This window comes from Thamnophis elegans, chromosome 8, assembly GCF_009769535.1.
Source record: "Thamnophis elegans isolate rThaEle1 chromosome 8, rThaEle1.pri, whole genome shotgun sequence".
Taxonomy (NCBI): Eukaryota; Metazoa; Chordata; class Lepidosauria; order Squamata; family Colubridae; genus Thamnophis; species Thamnophis elegans.
This window is the reverse complement of record NC_045548.1, coordinates 58,894,648-58,906,032: the sequence shown is the minus strand read 5'-3', so window position 1 is coordinate 58,906,032 and position 11,385 is coordinate 58,894,648. Positions and strand designations below refer to the sequence as shown.

Here is an 11,385-nt window from a genome sequence, read left to right as displayed (position 1 = left end):
TATGCTGACTCTCTGTAAACCGCTTAGAGAGGGCTGAAAGCCCTATGAAGCGGTATATAAGTCTACTGCTATTGCTATTGCTATAAATGATGCTTGTGAATTGTAGTATTTTTTTTTAACAGCAAAATTTATTGATTATGCATCAGAGGTGGTATTCAGCAGTTTCGGAGAACCGGTAGTGGAAATTTTGAGTAGTTCAGAGAACCAGTAAATACCACCTCTGACTGGCCCCGCCCCCGTATATTCTCTGCCTCCTGCATCCCAGCTGATTGGGAGGGAATGGGGATTTTGCAGTAACCTTCCCCTGGAATGGGGAGGGAATGGAGATTTTACAGTATCCTTCCCCTGCCACGCCCACCAAGCCATGCCCACAGAACCAATAATAAATTTTTTTGAATCCTGCCATTGTTATTGTTGTATAGTAAAGAAAGTCCCCGCTCTTGCGAATGACAGCTCGGTAGCAGCCAGGCACATCTTAGCCAATCAGATGCGCCTGTCAGTTGCCGAGCTGTCAAGCGCGAGTCTGCTGGAATATAAAAGGCAGGCTCTTTCCAACCGCCACCCGATCTACTTCGCAACAGCCGAACATACCGGTCTACTCAGAGCTGCCGAAGACACCGGTCTACCACACAGACCTCCCTATCTACTTCACAGACTACCCAGTCTACTGTTATATTCTTTCTGTTTACCGCGCGTCCAGCCCGGTCTACTTGCGTTACTTGTTACAAAGTTAATAGTGAATTAAAGTGGTTACAGTGTTACCGTTACAACGAGCCTCTGTCTTCATTCTGAAGATACAATACTGACGACGAGGACTGGGGACCTGTAACCAGAAGATAATCAACACTAGACTTTCTTCAATTTTATTACAGATCTAAAATTAACTGTGATGGCTGGCATGCCGATTTTTGCCCCTTTTAGGGTTGGAGGTGAGACTTGGGAAGCATTCCTAGAGAGATTTGAATGCTTCCTGATTGCGAACAACCGCCAGGGCTACTCACAAGCAAGAAAATGTGGCTTCTTTTTAACTGCTTGTGGACCAGAGATGTTTGCCACCGCAAGGTCCTTTGCCGCCCCAAGAGCAGTCTACGACCTCTCCTGGCAGTCAGTTGCCGAGCTGTCAAGCGCGAGTCTGCTGGAATATAAAAGGCAGACTCGCGCTTGACAGCTCGGCAACTGACAGGCGCGTCTGATTGGCTAAGACGCGCCTGGCTGCTACCGAGCTGTCATTCGCAAGAGCGAGGACTTTCTTTACTATACAACAGTTATGCATGTGGCAACTTACATAAATATGTGTTGCTAAATAATATAATGATTGTAAGACCCTTCTTCAACCCAAAATAAATAGGCAACATTATATTTTTTGCCAATCAACAAATTCCCGTACTCTATTTCAGTTGGGCAATAGTATAGACCTAATGAAGCTTATTATGTATCCATTTGAAGCAAGAGGCAAAAATGTGTTGTCAGTCTATTGTCATAAATCGGGAGTTTGGGATCACAACAATGATACAACTCGGAAATATGCATTGTCCAATCTTGAAACATTTTAAAAACTCTGACTCTCAACAATAAAGGCTCTTTGAAAACCAAATACTCCTCTTCAAATCACCTATAATTTCACAAGATGGGTGAATTTTGCTGTCAGTTTTTTAAAGATCCCAGGAAACATCATACTAAAATATTACAAGATCTCACACAAGATCTTGTCGTTCATTTGACAGGTCTCTGAGATTTGGCTATTCTTTAAACTGTTCCATTTTTTAAAAAAACATTTGCCAATGTTTTTAAATTAATTTCTTGTGGTTGCTATTAGTTTCTCTTCTGACGACAATTTATCTAACACCTATATGGATCTGTGATGTCAGTCTTTGATTTATAGAAGCAAATATAGATGTTTAAGTCTAAATATATATTTTTATCTATGAATGTCTTCACTTTAGCCAAGTGCTGAAAGTTTAATTTTTCCATTACATCTATATTCCCAGTGCATCAAAGCATGCAACTAAAGGCTAAGTGTAAAAATAAATAGAAAAATGGTGGCAAGCCAAGTAGTCTATATAAAAAAGTGATCTTTCCTTAATAAGCCTCCTTGCTTAAATAAGACATAGTTGTAATACTTGAATCTGAATTTTGTCTGCCTTTTTGTCTTTTCTCTCTGTGTCTGCATGGTTGCTTACTTATCTTCTAATCCTGTGTAGCTGCCTTCTGTCTGAGGGTGCTCTTTTCACAATCCAAAATAATTAGCAGTTGAAACAAGAATAGAAGGAAAAGGGAGGCTTGGGGCAAAAGCAAGAGCCACATGCTTTGAAGTCAGATTGAAAGTGATCCCTGTAGTCCATATTCAAGCAAAGATTCTATTAAGTTCTCCTTAGGTATTCAAATCAGAATGCATTGTGGTGGTGGCGAATTGCATATTTCCCCAGATTATATAAAACTCTCTGTAAAAAATTAGATTTGGATGAATCTATCAAGTTGGACTTTGCTTAGTTCCTCGTTTTTTTCCAACCTTGAATTAATTTCTCTTGGCATGAAATTCTGGATACATTTTTAAGGAAAGTCTCCTATGTGATTTGCGAGTAATTCTTGCTCTAATTTCCTAAAGTTGTGCACAAAAAGAGATAGAATAACACTAAAAAAAAACTAAGGTGAATAAGACAAAAAGAAAACTATGTAGTTGTTAAAAACAAATTCATTTGAAAGGTGGTCTGGATGTTTTATGTACTACAATAAAGTAGAGCAGTTGTACTGTAACAATCAGTAAGCTGCCAAAATCAAAGCATGGTGGTAGTAGATTGCCAATAAAAAACAATAAGAATATATAAGTGCCTTCTCAATGCCCTACATTCAGGGCTGTCTTAACAGCATTATGGGTCCCAGGCAAAGCAGTGTACTGGGGCACTTACAACAACTACTTACAGGATTAAAAATGTAAATGGTCGATAAAATGTGTGGGCTCATCTCATCATCTACAAAAAAAACCAATGTTATTTTCTATGAATGCATGTTAATATTAATAACACTACAGTAAAATGTAATAAATATGTTGCCGTATTTATATGATACAAGGTGCATTGAAAGGTTAACATACACAGAATATTATGGGGTCCCTATGCTTGTGGGGCCCATGGGCAAGTGCCCATCAGGCCAATGCATTAGGACAACCCTGCCAACATTGGGAAAATACTTCTACTTATCTAAGACAGAATTACCAGATGTTGATTTCTAGTAATAAAAGAACTGAAGACATTTTTCCTATTAAGTGTTCCTTTACTATCCAGTTCTGGCCTTAGTCAGATAGCACATGAGAGTACAACATAAATTTGCTGAATAGTTCTATACATACTAAACCCCCATAAACAGATATGTAATACAGGTCACTTTGTTAAAGCTATACTAATCCACAGCAGGATGATATTCATGTTCTTGTCTTTCAATTATAGGAAGAAGAGATCTAGGCAATGTTCATTTGAATCACTCCACTTCTGGCAGAATGTCAAAGGGTGCTTATATATCTAGCAATAATCTATGGCATCCGACCCTCTCAATTCCTGGCAAATAGATGGGGAAGAGAGGTAGTGACAGATTTTATTTTCCTGGGCTCGAAGATCACCACAGGTGGGGATTGCAGCCAAGAAATTAAAAGACATTTGTTCCTGGGGAGGATAGCTATGGCAAATCTAGACAGCATACTAGAAAGCAGAGACATCATACTGCCAGCAAAAGTGCATATAGTCAAGGCTATGGTTTCCCCAGTTGCAATATATGGCTGTGAAATTTGGACCATAAGAAAGGCTGAACACCAAAGAATTGAGGCCTTGAACTATGATGCTGGAGAAGACTCCTGCAAGTCCCTTGGACTGCAAGGAATTCAAACCGGCCAGTCCTAGAGGAGATCAACCCTGATTGCTCTTTAGAAGGCCAGATCCTGAAGATCAAACTCAAATACTTTGTCCCCCTAATGAGAAGGAAAGACTCACTAGAGAAGAGCCTAATGATGGGAAAGATTGAGAGCGAAAGAAGAAGGAGATGACAGAGAATGAAGTATCTGGATGGAGTCATCGAAGCAGTACCTATGAGTTTAAGTGGACTCCAGAGGATGGTAGTGGACAGGAAGGCATGGAGGAACATTGTCCATGGGGTCGTGATGGGTCGGACATGACTTCACAACTAACAGACAGAACAATTGATTAAAATTACATCTCTCCAACAGCATATCTCCACAGAACATGTATAGATAAAGACTTACTACCCCAGGTTCATGATGTGAAATCTTATCTTTCTGATAAACATAATTTATTGGTCTCAGTGAATACTGGAAAGTTCTGACTTTTCCACCTTGGAAACTTCTAGCGTTCTATGAGAAAGAGGAAATACAGAAACACAGATAAGAGCAAATTATGACAAAGATGAATATATAATGAAAATCAATATTGAATAGAAGATAAAATTACATTCAGATGGCTAAAATATGGCATATTATATAAAATCCAAGTAGCATTAAAAAAGACTGGAAGAGATTGAAAAGAATGGTGTATCATCAGTTGTAAGTATTGGTAACATCTGAAATAAAAAAGCATCTTTGGTAAGATATTAATCTTAATTACAGAAATTCTACCCAATAGTGGTAAACGCAATTTACCCCATCTTTGTAAATCCTGTTTAATATCCTTCCAAAGAGGGACATAGTTATGCTGGTTATCATCTTTAAAGCCCTACATGGCTTAGGACTTGGATATCTATGAGACCGTCTCCTGCCACATAACTCCCAGCGTCCGATAAGATCTCACAGGATGGGCCTCCTCCAGGTGCCATCGACTAGACAATGTCGTCTGGCGGCTCCTTGGGGGAGGGCATTCTCTGTAGCTGCCCCGGCCCTATGGAACGATCTACTCCCAGAGATCTGGGCCCTGCCCACTCTCTCGCCTTCCGTAAGGCTACTAAGACCTGGCTATTCCGGCAGGCCTGGGGCTATTGACCTCATGACTGAGGTCCAGCCCCACTAAGACTGAGTGCATGATGTGTATTTTTAACCTGCTTTCTTCTCTATTTTATATTTTTTGTATTCTCTTCAGTTTTTTTTTTTTATGTAAGCCGCCCGGAGTCCTTCGGGATTGGGTGGCATATAAATTCATTAAATTTACAATTTACAATTTTGAAACAGTTTTATATTTGTATTTGTCAACATAAACCCTAAATATTTAACCTTTTTCTCAACCCTAAAATCCAACTTTTTATTCAATATATCATTTGCTCCGAGAAGATATATTCTGGATCGCCATTGTTGTTTTCTGTTTATTTATTTTGAAACCTGCTAAAGCCTCAAACTCATTCAGTTTCCTTATCAAATGTCTATATTATTTTTGGGTCCTGTAAAAATATAACCAGATTATCAGTGAAGGCCCTCAGTTTATAAATTTCTTTCTTAATACTTATACCCTTATCATATTGTCTAATATTTTTCTATTCTTTTTCTCTTTTTTTCTTATCATTCCTCACTTTTCTTTCCCCTTTCCCACCCCATGGCTTTTCTATTTACTTTGCATTTTGCATTTCATAATACTTTATAACTCAATAAAAATGTTAAACAATCAAAAAGAACGGTGTATCAAATCTGCCCTCTAAACTCAGGGATGGATAAGGCCAACTGATACCCTAAGCACAGGTTAACAATAGTGACCCTCATCCGTTCCATTGCTTGACTTAAGACAGAATAAATCCTGAAAACTAAAGTTGAATATGGCATGGCAGTGAAGTGGTAAAGGCATGAGAGCTATGAGAAAGAAAACTCTGTTAGGTCCCCACTTCCCTTGATACCTTAAGCTTATTCTACTTCATGGTTAATCTGGGTCTGTGAAAAGTCAATCACAGCACAAGCATCGCAGGAACATGAGCAGGTTTATCATGAAGCTTGCACATTTTAATTCTCAGTCCTGTAAACTTCATGGCATCTAGCAAAGTCTTTAAGATGGATTAAGGAACCTAATAAAAAGCAAAATCACAGAAATACGTCAAACTGACCATCAGCTGCAGAATACACACTGTTTCAAATGGAATGGCCAAAGTTAGGACAACCAAATGAACAGATCAGAAGCAGGACTATAACTCTGATTTCTAAAGGCAGCAATTTTCAAGAGGACATGGCTAGTTGTTTCTGTTTTATGAAATCCTCCTAGGAAAGGCATCAAATAAAGGAAGAATTTGTCAGATTTTTCTGTACTGAAAGATTTTCTGAAACAACGCTTTCCATTAAAGCCTCCTCAGACCACCCCCACATATGCATAGGCAACTCACGAAATTCTTGGGTGTACTCAGCCACCGGCCTTCTCCCCTGAGTTAGGGTTGTCATCCTGGTTCTCGCTTTCCGATCGGTGGGGAGTTCATCAAAGTGCTTCCCCAGGGCTGTCATAAACACATTGTAATCCCTCAGCAGGGGGGAGTAATCATTATGCAAAGCAACCATCCAAGCTGCCGCTTTGTTCTCCAATGCCATAGTAACAGCTCTTACTTTGGTTTTCTCTGATGGAAAATCCTCTGTATATTGTTGCATGTAATTCCAAACCTAGACCAGGAAAATCCAAAGTTCTTTGGGATCCTCTCCATACTTCACTCCAAGGGGAGGAATCTTTGGCATTCGGCATCTGCGGGGGCCCACTCACCCCCCCTTGGAGGGACTCAAGTGGCTGCTGCTGCTGCATCTGGGGCTCCTCCATCTGGATCAGCTCCGCTGTCTGCCCCCAAGGCCATCCCAAGGTTAGACAAGTCATCCACATATCTCTCCTCCTGCTCAGCAAATTCAACTTCCCTCTCAGTGCTGCTTTCATGGAAATGGCACTTCTCCCACACCTCCTGAAGAAATTTCAGAGCATGGGTCATCATGAGGTCCTCTTGTTCGGCTTTCTGCCAGCCAGCCTCTGGTTTCCAGCATTGTCTGGTGGTAACTCTGGCCGGACTCTCTTCAGGATCACTCCTCTGCCCCACTCCCAATGACCATCTGGGAAGGACAGACCATTCCTCCAAATCCAGTTCAGCCATCTGTTCTGTTTCCAGGAGATAGGAGGATCTGGTAGCTGCCATGTTTGCCAGGTCACTGCATGGATTGGACATCTTCTTTGGAGGAGGGGTTATTTATTTTTTCCTTTATGTGCACTCCCCAAGGAAGGTTTTAGCTCTGGGATAGTGCAAAAGGAGATCTTGCTTAATGTCAGGCATGCCTCCATCAATAACCAAGAAAGAAAATTCCCAATTCCATTGTTTGTGGAATTAAAGATATGTTTACTGGTTATGAAAAGATAGCAGCAAAAGAAAATCAAGATCTGAGCCAAAAAGGCTCAAACAAGTATATATCAAATGTTTACCGAGCACCCTCCCCCAAGTCACCCCAACCCAATAACCAATCTTCACCTCCCTAAGGTGTCATCTGAGTTACATCTTCAAAACTTTTTGTTCAGTTGGTATTCAGAGACGGTTGACCTTCACCAAGTCCAAACACAGGCCATCAGCATGGGTAGAAGATGGTGAGATTCAACCCTCTCTGATAACTCCTCCAGTACCATATGGTTCCCTTCCCAAATACCTTAAACCCCCACCCTCCCTGTTTCTATGGCAGCCAATAGCAAGCAAGCAAAGTAGAGGCTGACAGATATTTAAATGCCATGTTGTGTCTATACCACAAAGATCAAATTAGTTCAAGTAATGGTATTCCCATGATACCTTAGGAAACAAAAATTGGACTTTAAAGCATCAGGATTGGAAGAGTATTTGTGAACTTTGGTTTAGAGACAACCCGGAGGCAGGAGTGAAATTCAGCAGGTTCTGACAGGTTATGGAGAACCGGTAGTGGAAATTTTGAGTAGTTTGGAGAACTGGCAAATACCACATCTGACTGGACCCAGAGTGGGGTGGGAATGGAGATTTTGCAGTATCCTTCCCCTGCCATGTCCATCAAGCCACAGAACCAGTAGTAAAAAAAAATGAATTTCACCACTTCCCTGAGGATGCTGTGGACAACCAAGAAAACAAACAAGTACACCCTCAAACAAATGAACTTAGAGTTGGTCACTTCAGGAACAAATCACCAAGCTCAAATGATCAGCCGTGGTGGGGCAGTGGTTAGAATGCAGTATCGCAGGCTACCTCTGCTGACTGCCAGCTGCCAGCAGTTCGGCAGTTCGAGTGTCACTGCTCAAGGTTGACTCAGCCTTCCATTCTTCCGAGGTTGGTAAAATGAGGATCCAGAACGTTGAGGACAATACATGGATTCTGTAAACCCCTTGGAGGAGGGCTGTAAAGCACTGTGAAGCAGTATATAAATCTAAATGCTATTGCTGTTGCTATCATATGTTGGACACATTTTGTAAATACTTAGCCGAAAGGAGGTTCTAATGCTGGAAAAGGTGGAAAGAAAAAGGAGAAGAAGTTGACTAGCATCAAAGTGGATGGACTAAGTTACACAGCAAACAGTGGAAGACTTGAAAGACCAGATGGGGGCAGATTCATTTGGAGAAAATCTATCTATGCAGACATTAACAGTTGACAATCACCTGATGTTATCTAATCATCAGTAGTGGCTCAGGTTTCTACAGCCCAGCTATGGGAGTCTTAGCATCATTTCCTTTTTGATTTGGTTCCACTTCAAGTGGGGTTGGGCTCGACTCAAAACTATCCAGAGCAATTGGCTCTTTCTTTGGTTTCCATTTGTTTGGAAATGAAAAATTGCATTTCTTGCTCCACTGTATCAATATACAAAGCGACATTCTTAAGATAAGGTAGGATCTTCTAGTTTAGTTTGGGGAAAGTAATTTTAAAAGAGCATTGTCTGGATCCAGCAAATAACTAAAGGACTTCAGTTTCTATGTTATAATTTATTTGGTCCTTGAAGAAAGCTATTCCAAAACCTGCAGCTGAGGAAATCTATCATGGGAAGGGTCGAAATTATAAACTCTGAGTAACTTGTCCATAAAGAAAATGAGAAGTCATTTCATCAAAATGCAGTAAATACAATCTTACAGTTACCCCCCCCCCCAAGACATCCTTTGTGCAGCTCTTGGCACAAGCAAGTCCAATCTCTTACACCCTTAAATCCCCAATTAGCAATCTTCCCTGCATTTCTGGAAAGGTGTGGCATCCAGGAGAATACTATATGTTCCAGAAAACTTTGGAGTAAATGGCCACCCAAACAGAATGAGTGGATCCTAACTAACAATCTCATTAATCAGACCTGATTAGTCCCTCCAGACACCGTAAGAGAATACACTTACTCCATTTTACATGATCAAATTTCATTGCTACAAAACAAAAGTGAGGAAAGACAGTTATTGGCCAAGACAGATGCAGGGTAGTTTGCTGATTGGTTTGGTACCAGCAAAGAAGTTAATTTTTTTCCTCATGCAATCTTCTGCACAATATTATTTATATTTATTTTGCTTTGCATATGTGCATACCATCCTTCAAAGCAGCATTTTCCCAGGCAGTTTATAACACATGTAATTCACCATAATTACCACACACATTTTGAGTAATATCTCAGATTGGCAATAAAATAAAGATAATCATTAAAATATGCAATGAAGTAGACAAAACTACAGCCAGAGAATTTAAAATGCTGCAATGAAGCATAAAAATTCAACATTTAACGGATTAATATGTCTTGGAAGAATAGCATTACCTTTGGTGCTGCAAAGTCAATAAAGTTGATGCCTACTCAAATCCTCCTTCAGGTATTCTGAATTGTGTCTTTGAATAAGTGTACAGGTACCTGAAAGAAGAAACCATAAGACAACTGAATAATGTTACAAACTTATGCAATGGGGAAATCATAGTGATAGGGATAATTAGAAATCTATTCAGTGGAAGAGGCATAAATAATTATTTTTCAGATCATTCCATCAAATCTCAGAAACTTTAAACTGAATTCAAATTCAAAACAATAAGCAATTAAAAAATTAGGTATAGTGGCTCAAAGGGAAGCGGTGGCTCAGTGGCTAAGATGCTGAGCTTGTTGATCAGAAAGATCAGCAGTTCAGCAGTTCAAATCCCTAGCACCATGAGCCAAGGTGGCGCAGTGGTTAAATGCAGCACTGCAGGCTACTGCTAGATCAGCAGGTCAGCGGTTCAAATCTCACCGGCTCAGGGTTGACTCAGCCTTCCATCCTTCCGAGGTGGGTAAAATGAGGACCCAGATTGTTGGGGGCAATATGCTGACTCTCTGTAAACCGCTTAGAGAGGCCTGAAAGGCCTATGAAGCGGTATATAAGTCTACTGCTATTGCTATATTGCTAATGGAGTGACTCCCGTTACTTGTCCCAGCTTCTGCCAACCTAGCAGTTCGAAAGCACACAAAAATTCAAGTAGAAAAATAGGAACCACCTTTGGTGGGAAGTTAACAGCGTTCCATGTGCCTTTAGCATTTAGTCATGCCGGCCACATGACCATGGAGATGTCTTTGGACAGTGCTGGTTCTTTGGCTTTGAAAGAGAGATGAGCACCACCCCCTGGACTCAGGAACTACTAGCACATATCTGCAAGGAGAAACATTACCTTTTACAAGATCTCACAAAATAAACTGAGCAAGGTGGTGAGAGTTGGAAAAACTTTTGCTTGTCTTGAACCTCTGCACCATGATGAGATTGCACAATGGCACCCAAGAACATAAGATGCCAAACCCTTTTAGAATAAAAGCTTCACTCAACATAATTTTATAAAAGAGGTGATGCCAGCTGGGGTGGAACTGTGTCTAAGAGACCTAAATGTCATGGGTGAAAAACAATTTCCTTTCCTTTCTTTAAAAAAATTAGTTTTTTTTCTTATTTTTTAACGAAACTATAAAAGATATATTTTGGTTATGTACCATTTATCTAATAGTTACAATAGAAAAGCAGAAAGCAAAACTTACAACAATGACAGCCTTGATAGTTTACAGAGGTCTACTGAAAATGTATATCAGTTATAGAGGCTGAATCAGCCATACAGGAATATTTGGGGTTTTCCAATGTATAGTTTGAAAAATGCTAAAAAAATACACAACCACAGAGAACTCTTTAATTGATAGTTCATCAATGCAAAACAACTTTCCTACTTTGCAACATTGAAATAATGTTGAAGATTATTCTATGCAAGTGAGTAATGTGGGCTTAATCAATTTGTGGAGAATACAGAATAACAGAGTTGGAAGGCATCTTGTAGGTTGTCTAGTCCAACTCCTATTCAAGCAAGAGACCATATACCATTTCTGCCAAGTGGCTACCCAGTCTCTTCTTGATAGTCTCCAGTGTTGAAGCACCCACCTCTTCTGAAGTCAAGCTGTTCCATTGGTTAATTGTTTTCACTGTCAGAAAATTTCTTCTTATTTCTAGGTTGAATCTCTCCTTGATAAATTTCCATCCA

General features: G+C 40.1%; 1 long non-coding RNA gene across 1 annotated transcript in view; it reads right to left on the bottom strand.

Moving 5' to 3' along the window:
• Positions 1-11,385, bottom strand: part of LOC116512374 — a 63,578-nt gene that overhangs the window by 50,287 nt on the left and 1,906 nt on the right. The window contains exon 2 of the long non-coding RNA XR_004255877.1: positions 9,668-9,757. This is a non-coding gene — a long non-coding RNA (uncharacterized LOC116512374). The remainder of the gene's footprint in view (positions 1-9,667; positions 9,758-11,385) is intronic.